This window comes from Bufo bufo, chromosome 10 (genome assembly GCF_905171765.1).
Source record: "Bufo bufo chromosome 10, aBufBuf1.1, whole genome shotgun sequence".
NCBI lineage: Eukaryota > Metazoa > Chordata > Amphibia > Anura > Bufonidae > Bufo > Bufo bufo.
Genome location: NC_053398.1, coordinates 57,901,854 through 57,920,872, shown reverse-complemented (window position 1 = coordinate 57,920,872; position 19,019 = coordinate 57,901,854). Strand labels below are relative to the sequence as shown.

Sequence of the window (19,019 nt, the reverse complement as noted above, 5' to 3'; positions counted from 1 at the left end):
GGTCAGTTATACATTATGGTCACTGTGTGTGAGGTACATGAGGTAGTGGTCACTGTAACTGTCTGAAGTATTATACACGAGTGAGCAATGAGTAAAAACAGGGCATGGAGGGGGGGGGGGGTAAATGATGAGAAGTGGAGGACCTCCTCTTACCTCTCTATTCCAGTCTGTATGGATCAATGCAGAGCTGCTTGTGAACTTCTAATACTTGCTGTTAGGGGTTGAAGGACCTGTGATGATGTCATCACAGGTCCTGGCAGGTATACCTTTGAAACCTAGGAACTACACCATTTTTGGTGCAGTTCCTTTGCTAGATTCTGCAGGACCTGTGATGTTGAAGATGATGTCATCACAGGTCCTGGCAGATGCACTGTTCTAACCTGGGAACTACACTTTACACTGTGCAGTTCCCTTACAGGACCTGTGATGACATCATCAAAGGTCCTTTAGCTTTAGAAAGATAAACAGGAGCAATTAGGGGGCGGGGCCTCTCCTCCACTTCGGGCCTGCCTGCAGCCTATCAGAGGAAGGGGAAGGAACACGCCTCTCCCTCCCCTGCACCTCCGCTCCGCTGGCACAGGCAGTTTACAATGGAGATGAGCGCAATGGAAGCGCTCATCTCCCTGTGCCCGGCGGCGGCTCACTGGGGGGGGTCATTTTAGTTGGGGGGGCACATCATGATGTAGGGGGGGCCGTGGCCCCCTCTGGCCCCCCCCTGGTGACGCCACTGTTTAACACGTGTAAAAAAAGTGTAATACCAAGCGATCAAAAAGTCATACGCACCCCAAAATCATACCAATCAAATTGTCATCTCATCCCACAAAAAATTATACCCTACCTAAGACAATCGCCTAAAAAATAAAAAAAAACTATGGCTCTCAGAATATGCAGACACTAAAACATGATTTTTTTGTTTAACCCCTTCACGACCGCAATCTGTATATATACGTGATAGCTGCACATGCCCCGTGCAGCTACCACGTGTATAGACGTCAAACCAGTTCTTTAATCCAAGCGCTGCAAAGCGCTTGGATTAAAGCTTCTGCCCCTGTCCTGCTGCTGTCACGGACAGCATACAGTCTAGTAATGTCGGCAAGGGACCAATCAGAGTGGCCCCTTGCCGACAATCGATCCGATTGGTTAGTCTGTGCAGATTAACCAATCGGATCGCGGCAGTGAAAAAATGCCGGTTTCAGGCTCTGATCTGCGCTCTGCAGATCAGAGCCTGAAATCAGGAATGTGTCCTCGTGCCCCCCCCCGATCTGTGCCCCTCCAAGCCCCCCCTTGTGTCCGGCTGCCGCTGAAGCGCTTATCTCCTGCGGTCCGCCCCCTCCCCGCCCCATACATTCCTCCTGCCCCCTCAATGCTGGCCGTAACACCCCCCCCCCTACCAGCGCTGCCCCCACGCCCCCATGCCGTGCGGTCCCCCTGCTATGTGTGATGGCGGCGGCTCCATTCCTGAGCCGCCGCCATCAGCAGAGAGTGTCAGCTCTATGCTGACACTCTGCTGTAACCCCATAGATGCCGCTGCAGCGGCATCCATGGGGTTAATAGAGGGAGGGGGCTCCCTCTCTCCACCATTGGGGCTGCTGCGCTGCGATTGCAGCGCCCGATGGTTGCCATGGCAGCCGCTGTTGCCACCTACAGGGCATCTGATTGTATTATACTTTGCAATGCAAGAGCATTGCAAAGTATAGTACAGCCATCAGCCCCACTGGATCTTCAAGATCCAAGAGGGACTTTATAAAAAAAAAAAAAATGGGGAAATAATAAAAGTAAAAATAAATAAATAAATAAAAATGTAAATTTAAAAAAATAAATTGCTTTTTCCAATAAAAAAAGAAAAAAAAATGTGTAAAAAAAAGCCATTTTTGTCACCTTACATCACAAAAAGTGCAACAGCAAGCGATAAAAAAAGGCTTATGACCCCCAAAATAGTACCAATGATACCCTATTTAAGACAATCGCCGAAAAAATAAAAAAGCTATGGCTCTCAGACTATGGAGACACTAAAACATCATTTTTTTGGTTTCAGAAATGCTATTATTGTGTAAAGCTTAAATAAATAAGAAAATGGACACGCAAAAACATAATTTCTTTTTCAAAATTGCTTTATTATGTAAAACTAAAACAAACAAACAAAAAAGTAGACATATTTGATATCATTGCGTCCGTAACAACCTGCTCTATAAAAATAGCACATGATCTACCCTGTCAGATGAATGTTGTAAAAAAAAAAACCTGTGCCATTTTTCAGTTACCTTGCCTCACAAAAAACTTAATATAGAGCAATTAAAAAAATCATATGTACCCCAAAATAGTACCAATAAAACTGGCACCTTATCCCCTAGTTTCCAAAATAGGGTCACTTTTTGGGAGTTTCTACTGTATGGGTGCATCAGGGGGGCTTTAAATGGGACATGGCATCTAAAACCAGTTTAGCAAAATCTGCCTTCCAAAAACCATACAGCGTTCCTTTCCTTCTGCGCCCTGCCGTGCGCCCTTACATCAGTTTACGACCACATGTGGGGTGTTTCTGTAAACCGCAGAATCAGGGTAATAAATGTTGAGTTTTGTTTGGCTGTTAACCCTCAATGTGTTAAAGAAAAAAATGTCATAAAATGGAAAATCTGCCAAAAAAGTGAAATTTAGAAATTTCATCTCCATTTTCCTTTAATTCTTGTGGAACACCTAAAGGGTTAACAAAGTTTGTAAAATCTGTTTTGAGTAACTTGAGGGGTGTAGTTTCTACAATGGGGTCATTTATGGGGGGTTTCCACTATGTAAGCCCCACAAAGTGACTTCAGACCTGAACCTGGTCCTTAAAAGTGGGTTTTGGAAATGTTCTTAAAAATTAGAAGAATTGCTTCTAAACTTCTAAGCCTTGTAACGTCCTAAAAAAATAAAATGACATTTCCAAAACAATACTAACATAAAGTAGACATATGGGAAATGTTAAGTAGTAAATATTTTATTAGGTATGACTTTCTGTTTTAGAAGCAGAAAAATGGAAATTTTGAAAATTGTGAATTTTTCTATTTTTTTTATAAATTTGGGATTTTTTCATAAATAAAGTTGAAATATATTGACTCAAATTTATGACTATCATGAAGTACAATATGTCACGAGAAAACAATCTCAGAATGGCCTGGATAAATAAAAGTGTTCCAAAGCAATTACCACATAAAGTGACGCATGTCAGATTTGTAAATTTTGACCTGGACACTGGGGCATCAATGACCCTTGGTCATGAAAGGGTTAAAAAATGCTGTTATTGTGTAAAACTTTAATTTAAGAAAAGTATACATATTAGTTATCACCACGTCCGTAATAACCTGCTGTATAAAAATATCACATGAAATAACCACTCACGTGAACACCGTAAAAAATAAAAAAATAAAAACGGTGTCAAAAAAGCCATTTTTTGTCACCGTACATCACAAAAAGTGTAATACCAAATGATCAAATAGTCATACACACTCCAAAATTGTACCAATAAAACCGTCATCTCATCCCGCAAAAAATGAGACCCTACATAAGACAGTCGCCCAAAAATTTAAAATAAACTATGGCTTTCAAAATATGGGGACACAAAATTTTTTTTTTTCAAAAATGCTTTATGTAAAACTGAAACAAACAACCTCAAAAAGTAGTCATATTTGGTATTGTCGCATCCGTAACAACATGCTCTATAAAAATACCACATGATCTAACCTGTCAGTTGAACATTGTAAATAACAAAAAATAAAAATGCTGCCAAAACAGCTATTTTTTGTTACCTTTCCTCACAAAATGTGTAATATAAAGCAACCAAAAATCATATGTACCCTAAAATAGTACCAACAAAACTGCCACCTTATCCCATAGTTTCCAAAATGGGGTCATCAGGGGGTCTTCAAAAGTGACATTGACCTTTAAAAACCATATGCCATTCCTTTCCTTCTGGGCCCTGCCGTGTGCCCGTACAGCAGTTTATGATGACAAATGGGGTGTTTATGTTATCTACAGAATCAGGGTAATAAATATTGAGTTTTGTTTGGCTGTTAACCTTTGCTTTGTTACTGGAAAAAAATCTATTAAAATGGAAAATCTGCCCAAAAAGTTAAATTCTGAAATTTCATCTCCATTTTCCTTTAACCCTAAAGGGTTAACAAAATTAGTAAAATCAGTTTTGACAAAGGGACTTCAGATCTGAACTGGTCCTTAAAAAGTGGGTTTTGGAAATTTTCAGAAAAATTTCAAAATTTGCTTCTAAATTTCTAAGCCTTCTAACGTCCCCAAAAAATGTAATGGCATTCACAAAATGATCCAAACATGAAGTAGACTTATGGGGAATGTAAAGTAATAACCATTTTTGGAGGTATTACTGTCTATTATAAAAGCAGAGAAATTGAAATTTGCAAATTTGCAAATCTTTCCTAATTTTTGGTAAGGCTACTTTCACACTTGAGGCAGTGTGATCCGGCGGGCAGTTCCATCGTCGGAACTGCCCGCCGAATCTGCCGATTTTGATGTGACTGAAATGCATTGCAAGAACGGATCCGTCTCTCCGCTTGTCATACGGACAGACGGATCCGTCTTGTATTTTTTTTACATTTTTACCGGTCTGCGCATGCGCAGGCCTGAAGGACGGATCCGGCATTCCGGTATTTTGAATGCCGGATCCGGCACTAATATATTCCTATGGGGAAAAATGGACTGGATAAGTAAAAGCGTTTTAAAGTTATTACCACATAAAGTGACACATGTCAGATTTGTTAAAAATGGCCTGGTCCTGAAGGTAAAAACTAGCTTGGTCTTGAAGGGGTTAACGCCTTTTGTGGCGTGTATTAGCGGGAAAAAAAATATAACTTTGCCAGTCAGCAGTGCAGTTATATGTTCTAAAGCCTTTTGTGGCAAAATAAAAATATATTTGCCGGTCAGCGGTGCAGCTATCAGTTCTAAAGCCTTTTGTGGCGTGTATTAGTGGAAAAAGAAAAAATATATTTGCCGGTCAGCGGTGGAGTTATCTGTTCTAAAGCCTTCTGTGGCGTGTATTAGTGGAAAAAGAAAAAATATATTTGCCGGTCAGCAGTGCAGTTATCTATTCTAAAGCCTTTTGTGGCGTGTATTAGTGGAAAAAGAAAAAATATATTTGACGCTCAGCAGTGCAGTTATCTGTTCTAAAGCCTTTTGTGGCGTCTATTAGTGGAAAAAGAAAAAATCTATTTGTTGCTCAGTGGTGCAGTTATCTGTTCTAAAGCCTTTTGTGGGGTGTATTAGTGGAAAAAGAAAAAATATATTTGCCGGTCTGCGGTACAATTATTTGTTCTAAAGCCTTTTGTGGCGTGTATTAGTGGAAAAAATATATATACAGTACAGACCAAAAGTTTGGACACACCTTCTAATTCAAAGAGTTTTCTTTATTTTCATGACTAGGAAAATTGTAGATTCACACTGAAGGCATCAAATGTATGAATTAACACATGTGGAATTATATACATAACAAACAAGTGTGAAACAACAGAAAATATGTCATATTCTAGGTTCTTCAAAGTAGCCACCTTTTGCTTTGATTACTGCTTTGCACACTCTTGGCATTCTCTTGATGAGCTTCAAGAGGTAGTCCCCTGAAATGGTTTTCACTTCACAGGTGTGCCCTGTCAGGTTTAATAAGTGGTATTTCTTGCCTTATAAATGGGGTTGGGACCATCAGTGGCGTTGAGGAGAAGTCAGGTGGATACACAGCTGATAGTCCTACTGAATAGACTGTTAGAATTTGTATTATGGCAAGAAAAAAGCAGCTAAGTAAAGAAAAACGAGTGGCCATCATTACTTTAAGAAATGAAGGTCAGTCAGTCAGCCGAAAAATTGGGAAAACTTTGAAAGTAAGGGCTATTTGACCATGAAGGAGAGTGATGGGGTGCTGCGCCAGATGACCTGGCCTCTACAGTCACCGGACCTGAACCCAATCGAGATGGTTTGGGGTGAGCTGGACCGCAGAGTGAAGGCAAAAGGGCCAACAAGTGCTAAGCATCTCTGGGAACTCCTTCAAGACTGTTGGAAGACCATTTCAGGGGACTACCTCTTGAAGCTCATCAAGAGAATGCCAAGAGTGTGCAAAGCAGTAATCGAATCAAAAGGTGGCTACTTTGAAGAACCTAGAATATGACATATTTTCAGTTGTTTCACACTTGTTTGTTATGTATATAATTCCACATGTGTTAATTCATAGTTTTGATGCCTTCATAGTCATGAAAATAAAGAAAACTCTTTGAATGAGAAGGTGTGTCCAAACTTTTGGTCTGTACTGTATATTTGCCGGTCAGCGGTGCAGTTATCTGTTCTAAAACCTTTTGTAACGTGTATTAGTGGAAAAAAATAACTGCCTATTTGCCGTTCAGCGGTGCAGTTATATGTTCTTAAGCCCTTTTTGGCGTGTATTAGTGGCACAAAAAAGTATTAGCCGTTGTGTGCTGAAGTGAGTTTTTTGGGGTGTTTCAATTTCCTTTTTATTTATTTATTTGATCTAACAGTATGTCAGATAGAGAAGTGCCAGGCCCTGCACAGGGGAGTGGCAGAGGCCTAAATGTTTCTGGCGCAGGCACATGTCGCAGCAGAGTAAGGGGGCGTGGCAGCAGGAGTCGCCGTGAGAGGCCTGAGGTCCCTGTGTCATCTAGTGGTCGTGTCTTGACCAGCAACCCAGCGGTTCTTGAATGGTTAACTCGGTCATCCACTTCGTCCCAAGTGACATCAGACACTCCCAGTCAATCACTGACGTCAACACAAACTTACTGCTGACACCCTCTCCACTCTGTCAGGGGGCTCTACTTGTTTAAGCGTTTAATAGAACAGGTTCTGTAGACATCTATGTGGAATCAGCTGGCGACGGTGTAAAAGGAGTGCTCTTCTTCTTGGCACTAAACTCGACCTGTAAGGCTGAGTTCATACTTGAGTTGTTTGGTCAGTTTTGGCCCCGTGACTGCCCAAATAAGTGAAGTGTGCAGTGATTCTAAGAGCAACGCCTGTCATCTGAATGTCATACGGACTCACAGTATGATTTCACTACCAAAGCAGACTTGCTATGAGTGTTACTGCAAGGCACAGTGTTCTACACCACTATAAAGGCTCTCTGCAGCCAGGAAATGTTGTTTTTAACGAAATTCTCCGGCGAATCGAATTTTTGAAAAATTCGCTCATCTCTAGAAAAGATGATATATTAAAAAAAGCACAAGCACTAATTTACTTGTAGGTCGACAACATGTTGTGTAATCAGCTCAAATAGAAAACATGGTTCCATCTACTATTAATACATTCCACTTCTATACTAGAGAATAACAGGCTTAGCTTTCTTGGATCCTAAGACAAAACAGTACAGGAGATTTGACCAGCAGAAGCCTGCCTCCCAGCCACAAAAAAATTGCAACTTATTCCCTAACTCATTGTTTCACAAGTATTATAGTGGCAAATTCCCATTAATTGCTTCCGTAGCAGAAGCAGAGCCTCTGCACTTGTGCCGCTACTTTGAGCAGCAGTGCAGGTGTGAGATTGCCATGGCCGGATGAGATGTCCAGCCCTGCCAATCAAGCAGCAGGGGAGCTTCTGCAGCAGCGGGACAGCCCCTCACAGGTGAAGAACTTTTGTTGATGAGACAAATAAATTTGCTCTTCATTATTTCTGTTATGTTTGCAGCCTGTGCTCACCAATGCCCTGCTCCATTGGACGGGCACAGGTGCCACAGTACTCAAAAAGGCCTTGTCTTCCCGCCAGCCCAGAGCTGCTTTTGCTCTTGCCGCTGGCAGTGGGCCTGTGTACCAGCATTCCCTGTGCTCCTCCTGTAGGCTGTGGCCTGCTCTTGCGAAGCCTCCCTCTGTCTTTAGGGTGTATGCATTCCTGCAGTCTCTTAAAGGGCCATCATGTGCCCTGATTTGTTCCAGCCTATAGCTGGCCACCTATGGCTATTTAAGGCGCCTTACTCAGGAGAAAGGTGCTTGAACTTTAGGTTTCCTAGTTTACTGACCATACGCTGCCTGTTCTGACTACCGCCTGTTTATATGTACCCTCAGCAGACTGCCCTGATCTTGGACTTGTTCAACGGGTACTCTAGACTCTGCCTGTCCTGATCTTGGCTTGTTTCCTGACTACAAGTATTTCCTGACCCCCTTGGTGCATTGCACCAGTGTCTCTGACCCCCCTGGGTCAGCTGCTGAGGTGATAGTCAGCTGACTATATAAACTGCCAACTATAAAGGGACTATATAAAGGGACTAAGAGGTAGCAGTCTAAACCCATGGGAGGCTCCAGTCCTTGTCTATCACCTCATCCAGGCTATGATGGTGACCCCAAACATAGATTCATTAACCATTCACTTCAAATTGCTGACTGGACCAAGGTGGCATTCCTAATCTCACATCTTTCTGGTGAAGCCCTAGTGTGGGCTAACCTGTTATGGGAGAAGGTTGATCCGGTCACCAGCAATTTGCAGAAGTTCCTGGAAACATTCTGTAGAGTCTTTGAGGAACCTGGGCAAACTTCCTCTGCTGCCTCCTCTTTACTGCGACTACATCAGGGCAATCTCACGGTTGACCAGCACGTCATCCAGTTTTGTACTCTGGCCTCTGAGCTGGCTTGAAATAATGAGCCCAAGTGTGAGGAATATGGTTTATCATTTATTGGCAGCCCTGATTGTCATTTGATTCACCTTTTGGCATGTACACAGTCAGTGTACATGCAAAATAAGTTCTCCCCCCCCCCCCCCCAGCCATCTGATGTGAGCTAGCAAGGGAGGAGGCCCCAGGGGTCCAGGCTTCAAGGAGGTCCCAGGTGGATAAAGTCACACCTCAACCAGCCAGGTTAGAGGCAAGCTAATCCTGCAGGAAAACCCCCAGCAGGAGGCCTCAGCCCTTGCCCAGGATCAATGATACCTCCCAGACATGTTGGCACCTTCATTTTATAAGGAATTATGAACCGTCTGTCCATACCAGGCATAATTTGGTTATCTTTTTGCAATCCTGGGGCAAAGACGAACATCCACGTGGTCCTGGTTTAAAGCTAGGATGCCCGGGAGGGGATATATACTATGAGCCCTTAGGGTTTTTTGGGTCATTTGCTGCCAGCACCAGAGAAGGAGGGGTGGACCCTACCCATAGGCGGGGAGGGGTACGGCCGGCTACAGGTCATAAGCCCATGCAAGCCAGCGGGCGGTGTCTTTTCTAAAGGGGATCACATCGTGCCAATGTGTTTGGAGAGACCGGGAACCAACTGACCTCACTGCCCCCATGTGACTGTAGCCAAGGACTATTCCACCATTATAACCCAAAGGAACTTTTATCTTAACCGGTAACTGACTCTTGCTCTCTTAACCCTGTTGTACCTATATCACCTGTATCTGTAACCTCAGACCACTGTATATATTCTCTGTGTATATTGTGTTATATCTAGTGTGCCCTTAAGGTGATTGAATATATAATTTATTCTTGTGCTATCTTGTATCTCGATCATGAATCCCCACGTCCGTGTTTCGGCCTAGTTATAAGCTCCCGCTGGTTGGTTTCTCACCCTTTATAATCCCGTTAGCGGACCGGGCTTATATCAAACAAGAAGCTGGTGGCAGATACCCGGGCTGAGACAGCGCTGTTTTCACTGCGGCAGTGAAAAGGCTCTCTCAGCTTGTTGCCTCTCTGTGCCTGCGTGGACAGGAGGTGTCTGTGTAAACTGTACCAAGCTGACCTTACCTGCTCTTCCGGAAGGCGTAACATCATACTTTGGTAACCCGTGACCATATCGCGCCTCGTGAGCTCGACGTAGGCGAGACTCAGGCCATGTCAGAATACATTAGGGAGAACCTGGAAAGCTGGGTTGTTTTTCATGAAAAAAAAAGATGTCCTGCATTGCCTACCAATGCCTAAATTTTTTTTAAAAATAACTACCCCTCGTCAGTCATTTCTGAGCTGTATTGTAACGGCGGTAGTTGACTGATGTCCTCCTACTTACTGCGTATTCCCAACTCCTTCCATGTGTCCTTGCTAAAACCAGTAATTCTACATTCCTTATTTGCTGGTCCATCTACTGCGACTCCGGTGATTGGAGATTCTGACAATGTATTTGAAGTCAAAGACATCCTGGACATCAAGAAGCGTGGTAAGAAGATATCTTGTAGACTGGAAAAGCTTTTGTCCTGAAGAGAGGTCTTTGGAACCAGAGAAGAACATCCATGCCCCAAATTTGATAAAGAGGTTCCTGCCTTGTTTTGGACTCAAGAAGCGGGGTTGTAAAGGGGCATACTGTAACAGCAGTAGCTGGCTGCCGATATCCCCCTTCTCACCGTCGTGATCATGGCCTCCGTGTTCGGGTGAGCACTGTCCTCCCTGGCTGCCTTCTTTATTGTCTGCGTCCAGCCACATTGCGGGGCAGGTAGCTTGCGGGGCAGGTAGCGGTGGTGGTCAGCTGCTGGTGTCTATCTGTTCACTGCCATGGTCCTTGGCTTTGTCCTTGCAGGCACCGTCCTGCCTAGACACCTCCACCACAGTTTCTTTTCAACCCCGAGTGAAGCATGCCTTCCAGCCTGTTCCCTGTAGCACATTGCTTGAGGGCCGGCGTGTGTCACTTCCTGTGATTTAAGGGTTAAGCACATATGACCTGAGCTGACCTTCAGATCAATCCCAGCCTTCCTGCACCTGTATAAGTTGTCCAGCCCTCTTCCTAGGTGCCTGAGCATCAAAGGTCCTGCTGAGGTTGCATTTGTACGTGCTTGTGTTCCTGAACTTCTGAACCTTGCTTGTCTTCTGGATTCTGCTACCTGTCTGATCCTTGCTTGCTCCATCTTGACTCTCCTGTTGCTGACCTGGATTTCCTGACCTGTACTTGTGGCGCCTGCCCTGACCTATTGCTTGTACGACTTTGCCTTTGCCTTATCCTTTAGTCCTGCACTTTCACTTCTGATTACGACTCGGCTGGTTGACTATGTCCATACCTCTGGTACCTTGCTCTGGTACCTCCTGGTCCACCTGGGACAGCTGCTTCATGTGCCAACCCACCTAAAGAGGTAACAACCTGGTGTTCTCCTCTGAAAAGTCTATCCTCACCTTCAGAGGGGTTCACTTAGACAATGGTCTTAGAGGAAGTTGGTCATGTGGCGCAGTGGATCCACACCCGCTGGTTCGTGACATGTATGACAGAATCTGTGGAGCAAAAATCTTTACTAAACTGGATCCCAGGGTATGTACAATTTAATCCAGATTCATGAGGGAGATTAATAGAAAACTGCATTTAACACTCTAGATGGTCATTATGAATATCTGGCGATCCCCTTTGGTCTCAGGACTGCTCCAAGGGTTTGTCAGGAACTAGTAACTAACATCTTCCTGGATCTCTTTGCATTTGTGTACTCATCTATCTGGACAATATCCTGGTCCTCTCTCTCGATTTAGCAACAAATCACAAAGATGTCCACACTGTGCTCCAGCATCTGATTGAAAACTGTCTATATGGCAAATTTGAAAACTGTTTATTTGAAAAGACATCCTTACCCTTCCTGGGCTACATTATTTCTGAAAAAGGGTATCTTAATGGATCCTGGTCTTGGACTGGACCTAACCTTCTGGCTATTCAGTGTTTTTTGGAATTCACCAACTGCTAAAGACAATTTATTAGAATTTTTTTTACTCTGACATCACCCAGCTCCATCCTTACTCGGTCCCATAAGGCAGAGTCTGCCTTCAAGTTCCTTTAGGAGGTTTTCTCTTCAGCCTCCATTCTCTGTTGCCCAGATCCTGCCATACAGTTCTTCCTATTGGGGGACACATAATCTGTAGGGCTGGAGCTGGTCTCTTGCGAATAGGAGATTCTGGTAAAATTTACATTTAGGGCTTTTTCTCTAAGGCCTTCTTCTCTGTAGAACAGAATGACTCTATTGGGGACTAGCATTACTGGCCATTAAATTGGCCTTGAAGGTATGGCATCACCTTTTAGATGCAGCCAACCACCTGTAATCACCTATACCGATCTCAAAAGTCTAACATATCTTCAGTCTGATCAGTGACTCAACTCCCGCCAAGCCCGATCATCACTATTTTTTGTGGCACTTCAGCCCAGCAGATAAAAACATTAAAGGGAACCTGCCACCTGGATTTTGGGTATAGAGCTAAGGACATGGGCTGCTAAATCGCCGCTAGCACATCCGCAATATCCATTCCCTATAGCTCTCTGTGCTTTTATTGTGTCAAATATATATATATGTAAATGAGGCTACTAACGTTTCCAGAGCCTAGCCACACCCACTGTGTAGAAGCCCAGCACCGCCCCGCATACTCCGAATCTTCTCCTTGCTCCCCGACGTCACAAAGCTAGAGCGCCGTAATCTAGCGATGCGCAAGTTAGCGCAGGAGCAGTGTCTGCATAGTGTTCCTTCCCTGTGCTGGCATCAGCCTCAGGGAATGAACTGCGCACGTGCTAGCTCATTCATCACGATATTACGGCGCTCTAGCTTTGTGACGTCGGGGAGCAAGGAGATTCGGAGGATGCAGGGTGGTGCTGGGCTACTTCACAGTGGGCGTGGCTGGTGTAAAGGGGGATATTAATTATTGATATTTATGCAAATCTCAATAATTAATATTCATAAATAGGCATGAGTTGTCTAGTGATGACTCCGCCTATTTATGCCTAAATCAAATATTTATATATAACTAACTAATCTAGGTTAGCTATGTTAACTAGCTAACTACCTCTGTTACCTATACACTCCACTGAACTACACTACGGCTATTGCTGCCGCACCTTACTACTACAAAAGACTACACACTGTGCTTAAATAAAAGGTATTTATTAACACACAATACGTCACAGTATAAAATATTTGCTTATAACTATATATATCTATATCAAGGGAATAGATATATATATTTATAGCAGCACACAGCAATATAAGTACACACACTATAACACACTAATACGGTTCTAACTACGCTAACACAGCCCCAAGTCCTCCCCAGGATCTAACTACAATTACAATAATACACTTACATACACACAAATATCAGTAACCCACCCGCCTGGCTACTCACTGTCCCTACGGGTACAAGGGGTTTAATCACACAATTGTGGCACTGCAGGGGTTAATACATGCAGGCCAAGGAACACAGGGTAGTAACTATGCAGGGGTAACCCAAGAGAGGGTTAACAAGGCAGCAGCAGTAAAGGGGCTACTGCTGGGGCTGCACACAGGGTACAATAATACAAGCCTAATTATACGCTATATCTATATATATTTATAGATCAATGGCTATAAATATATATACATATAGACACACACACCACAATACAAACCTAACTACACTAGACAATGCACAATTCCCAATTCCACCCCACACTCTAGCTATACAATACAGTTACATACATTCCTTAACAGCCCACCCAACCTCGGTCTAAGTTATCCCTATGGGAGGCAAAAGAACACACACTCAGCTGCTACTGGGGTAAGCAGGCAGCAGTGAAGGGGTAGGATTACAGGGCAGTGAAGGGGTAGGATTACAGGGCAGCTACAGGGGTAACTGGGGCTGTGGTTAATGCTGCAGGAGGTCAGCAGCCAGGGTAAGGGGATGGTTGGTGAGGACAGGGCCTGCAGGGATAGGGATTGCAATGGGATGTGTTGGTGGCAGGGAAGGGGTACACTTTACCAGCAGCCCACCCAATCCTGACAATATACTATCCCTACGGGGAATAACAAGGGGTTATTACGGACACTGCTGCTGCTGGAGTAAGCAGGGCAGCCGTGAAGGGGTAGAAGCACAGGGGCAATACCAGGGTAACAGGGGATATGAGGGATCTACAATCCTGGGGGAACACAGGGGATATTAGGAGTATAGGGGGAAATGAGTTGCAGGGGAAGGTAAGGGTTACCAAGGGTTATAGGGGGATTAGGGGTAAACCAAGGGAAGCAGGGGCTATAGGGGAACACAAGGGAATTAGGGTCCGTTGGTGGTGTAAGGGTTAATGCAGGGGAATCAGGGCAGGGGAATTAGGGGTCTGGAGGGAAAGGGTTACTCAGCCATCTCCAAGGGCATGTGGCCTCTCTTCCTTCAGGGAGCTGTTCCCATGTGTCTCTGATTGTAGTCTGGATTCAAGAGGCCACACCTTTGTCCTGCTTGGGCTATTATAGCCCAAAAGCAGCCCCCTCCTCCCACAACAGGAGGGTGATGACATCATTGTGGGCGTGTGACGGAATGCTTGAACTGAATCAGTTGCCCCCCCCCCCCGAGGCTAGCTCAGGAAACAAAGGACTTCCTGCCCAAGCTATAACATCACACACTCCCACGTCATAACAGAACCAGGCTGATCAATATATATATATATATATATATATATATACACACATATACACATTGCACAACCTGGGGATCATATCAGTATATACATATATATCCACCCAACCTGGGGGCACTTAGGTATACATGTATATACATACACACAATATAATTCTGGGGCATAAATGGGCAGTAATAAGCCCACCTGCCTATGGATATATTATACATAGAGATGTATGCTGACAAGGGGGCATACATACATCTTCATGTATACACCCATACCACCTCGACCGGCCCATGCAAAAGGGCCAATATACATGCATATATGTAAGGGCATATATACATATATATTTAAATCCAACACTTCCCTCAACAGCTGGGCTCAGAGTCAGAGAACGCTGGACTCCTCTAAAGCATAAAGGAGACAGTACTCATCTAAGGTTCATTTACATATCTATAAAATAGTTTTTTTGACACAATAAAAGCACAGAGAGCTATGGGGACTGGATATTGCGGATATGCTAGCAGCGATCTAGCAGCCCATGTCCTCAGCTCAATACCCAAAATCCAGGTGACAGGTTCCCTTAAAGGCAGATGCCTTGTCTCGTTCCTTTGACTCAAAAGACGGAGGCTTAGAATTTTATAGATCCAGCCTGTATTGTCCCAGTTTCCCCAGAACAAATGAAGGAGGTTTTGCTAGGAAAAAAATACATTCCTCTGGCTAGATGAAGGCGTGTTCTCAGCTGAGGATATAAGTCTAATTTGGCTGGTGATGCAGGAGTTCGTACGACTATCAAATTCATCTCCAGGTACCACTGTTGGCTGTGTCAGGATGTTCAGGACTTTATGTCTGTGTGAATTGTGCCCAGAACGAGTCTTCTGGACAAAAGCCAACAGGACTACTCCTACCTGAACTCCTGCATAACGGAAACTGGACGGATCCGTTATGCTGGCCATAGACTTCTATTATAACGGAATGCCTCTAAAGGCATTCTGTCATGCATTCCGTCATGGAATTACGTTATGGTCTGTGGTAACATTACACAATTCAGCATATACTCGAACTTCAAAACTTGAAGTTCACTCATCCCTACTCACAATCCAATGGACAGGTGGAGAGAAACAACAAACTTCTGAAAATCTGCATTTCTTCTCTAAACAAAGCAAGATGACTAAATCCCTGCTCCATTGGGCCAATTTCTGCCAAAAGAACCATTCTAATGAGTTTGCTGACAAATCAATTTCTTTATTATCTATGGACAGAACCCTCATCTTCTTGTCTACCAGTTCTGACCCTCTGCTGCCTTTCCTGACTACTCCCTTTAGGCCTCTTTCACACGGGCGTTGCGGGAAAATGTGCGGGTGCGTTGCGGGAACACCCGCGATTTTTCCGCGCGAGTGCAAAACATTGTAATGCGTTTTGCACTTTCGTGAGAAAAACGAAGTTTGGGCTTAGGTTAGGTGTTCTGTAGATTTTATTATTTTCCCTTATAACATGGTTATAAGGGAAAATAATAGCATTCTGAATACAGAATGCTAAGTAGGTGATCAATTGAGGGTTAAATTTTTTTTTTAAAAATTAACTCACCTTCTCCTCTTGTTCGCGTAGCTCCCAGTCTCTTCTTTAATGATGAGCTGTGGGCTAAAGGACCTTTGGTGACGTCAGATCACATGCTCCAATCACATGGTACATCACCGTGGTGATGGAGCATGTGATCTGACGTCACCACAGGTCCTAGCCGATAGTTCATCTTTTGAGAAGTAAAGAAGAGACCGGGAGCTACGCGAACAAGAGGAGAAGGTGAGTTAATTTTTTTAATTTTTTTAACCCTCAATTGATCACCTACTAAGCATTCTGTATTCAGAATGCTATTATTTTCCCTTATAACCATGTTATAAGGGAAAATAATACAGTGAATAGACTGTCTCCTAGCAACCATGCATAAAAATCGCACCGCATCCGCACTTGCTTGCGGATGCTTGCGATTTTCACGCAACCCCATTCACTTCTATGGGGCCTGCGTTGCATGAAAAACGCAGAATATAGAGCATGCTGCGATTTTCACGCAACGCACAAGTGATGCGTGAAAATCACCTCTCATGTGAACAGCCCCATAGAAATGAATGGGTCAGGATTCCGTGCGGATGCAATGCGTTCACCTCCCGCAACGCATCCGCGCGGAAAACTCGCTCGTGTGAAAGGGGCCTTAGGGTGCATGCTAGCGCATGTCCTGATTTGTTCTAGCCTATGACTGGCCACCTAAATCTATTTAAGGGACCTTCTCCAGGAAGAAGGTGCCTGAACCTTATGCTTCCTAGTTTATTAATCCGAGTTCACGTTTGCTTGTTTTAGCAATTCTGACCCTTGCTTGTCCTGACTACTGCCAGATCCCTGTATAGGGATTAAAGGGTGAAAACCGAGGGACCACTGCAATTACACATGCATTACTAGTTCTTATGCTACTGACGTCATGATACCACTCCTACTACCAGTCCAGATTATTAGCCGAGCTTAAGAGGCAACTACAAAGAATGAACAAGTAGCACTTGTACACGTGACCTGGTACCTGAGGGGGTCCAAGGTCCCCTCTGCCACATAGGAAGACACCACTAATATAAATGGCACAAAGTATTTTGCCATTCCTACATATTTCCTGCCTTCCCTTAATTTCCCTATTAGAATAGCAGGATAGGTGGGTCATCTGCCCTGCATGTTTTTGATATGCATGACATTATATGCAAACATTTTAATTAGTGTTTTTGTGTAGAATTTTTGCTTACTGTAAATATGTAATATGACACTTTGATGCATAAAGGATGATTCTAGCGTACAAGTTATATCTTTCCAACATGTTCCCCTTTCCCCAGTTTTTTTATGTACCCCTTTATTGAAAAATTCAATAAAAGCAAAGTAGCACATGGTGGGTGGGGTGCTCCTGTTAAGGAGTTTGACTTGGGCTATAGAACCTACAAGTAAAGCCTTTGCAGTCTGTTAACCATATTCTTTAAATGTTACACTCCATCTTTGAGAAGATGGATGCACAGACCAAAGCAATTAACCAGTCTTCTAATTTAAAGGCAAGCATGCCATAATGGCAGCCTATGGGGCTCAGAAGATAACGGCTCAACACAGGGGCCCTATCACAAAGGGTGGAGGAAGGTGACACAAGTTCCTTTCTCTCTTTAAAGTTTTGCAGCATGGATAGGAAACATATTTCATAAGAAAGTTGACATACTACTTGAATTTGGCTTAATTACAAGAATGTTTTTTTATATATATTTTCTGTGACTCCACATAAAAAGTTTCTTATTCTGTTGCAATTTTGCTGACATGAAAAGGCTAATGTAATGAATAACTTTATTTTAACAAAAAAAATCCATGGACAGTTTCCTTAGCCCATAAGGTAATATGTTCCGATTTTTTTTAAAGTTAAATTTTCATATATACAGTACTGTCTGTAGGTTATTCACAACTGTCTGCAGATTATATAGAATTGTCATTGGGTTATACAAAAAAAAGGTAGGCTGTGCACAAGTGCCTATAAATAGCTGTCTGAGCATTACACTTACCTTTATGTTATGTAGAGCTGTCTGTAAATTATTTATGGAATGAATGATTACACTCATATATTCCTTTGGAAACAAAGTCACATTGAGTAGTCTTCCATCTAGGTAGCAATTCATAGCATTGTGCGAATGGAAACCTCAACATTTTAGAGGAAGATGAAGAAAATTATAAAAGAGATCCTTTGCATATAATTTACTGCAATCCGTCCTTTAATTTGATGTCTGAAGATCGTGTAACGCTATCTGGAAGTTCTATTTTATCATGTACTAGCTGAAGGACCCAGCTTCGCACGGGTATATTTAATCTATTTCATATAATGTTTGTGTGTGTCATTAAAAGATATCAACACTATCTACTATAACAGTGACATCTACAGTACCCCGCCCCCTTAATAGTGACCTCCACAGCCCCCCCACCTCATAACACTGACCCCCCCCCCAAGTGGCCCTTTCCTTAAAATTAGAACTCCACAGCAGTCCACCCCTTAACTTTGACCTTTACAGCAGCGTTCCCCTTTAACAGTGAGTTTCACAGCACACCACACCCTTGACAGTGACCTCCATAGGAGGCCGCCCCCTTAACAGTGGCCTTTACAGCAATCTGCCCCTTAAAACTGCCTCCATAGCGGACCATCTCCTTAACTGTGACCTCCACAGCAGCCTGCCCCTAGGGTGGTCAGAGGTCTAGTTTTAAGCTGGACAGTCTGGCTTTCAGACTCCCTGTCCTCTGTCTAGCACAGGGCCTGGACGGACACAAGAATGTCCTTTTGAACAGCTCACTCTCAGACAGCAGCACTGTGCTGTTTGAGTGTGAGCTGCACGAATAAAGTCACCGTCCCTCCCACCCCTGCATCTGACAGAAGTTGATTTTTAACTTAATTTTTTTCAATCCCTGTCGGCTGAGGAGTGGGAGGGGGCATAGCCTAACCAAATCAACGGCATGGCTTAGTGGTACCTAGAAGTTGATTTTTAACTTAATTTTTTCCACCCCTGTCAGCTGAGGAGTGGGCGTGGCCTAACCAAATAGGGGTGTCCTTTTGAACAGCTCACTCTAAGACAGCAGCACTGTGCCTGGGGGGCCTGTCTGGGCTCCTTCCTGCAAGAGTGACGCCCCTCTTGGCACCTTACTGGCTCATTTTCATACCAAATAAACTGGCTTTTCAGAGGATAAAAA

The 19,019-nt window shown here is 43.7% G+C and overlaps 1 non-coding gene across 1 annotated transcript; it reads left to right on the top strand.

Moving 5' to 3' along the window:
• Positions 1-1,434: 1,434 nt before the first annotated feature.
• Positions 1,435-1,520, top strand: LOC120981280. Its single transcript, XR_005774691.1, has one exon. It is a non-coding gene; the product is annotated as a small nucleolar RNA SNORD71 (small nucleolar RNA).
• The last annotated feature ends 17,499 nt before the right edge of the window (positions 1,521-19,019 follow it).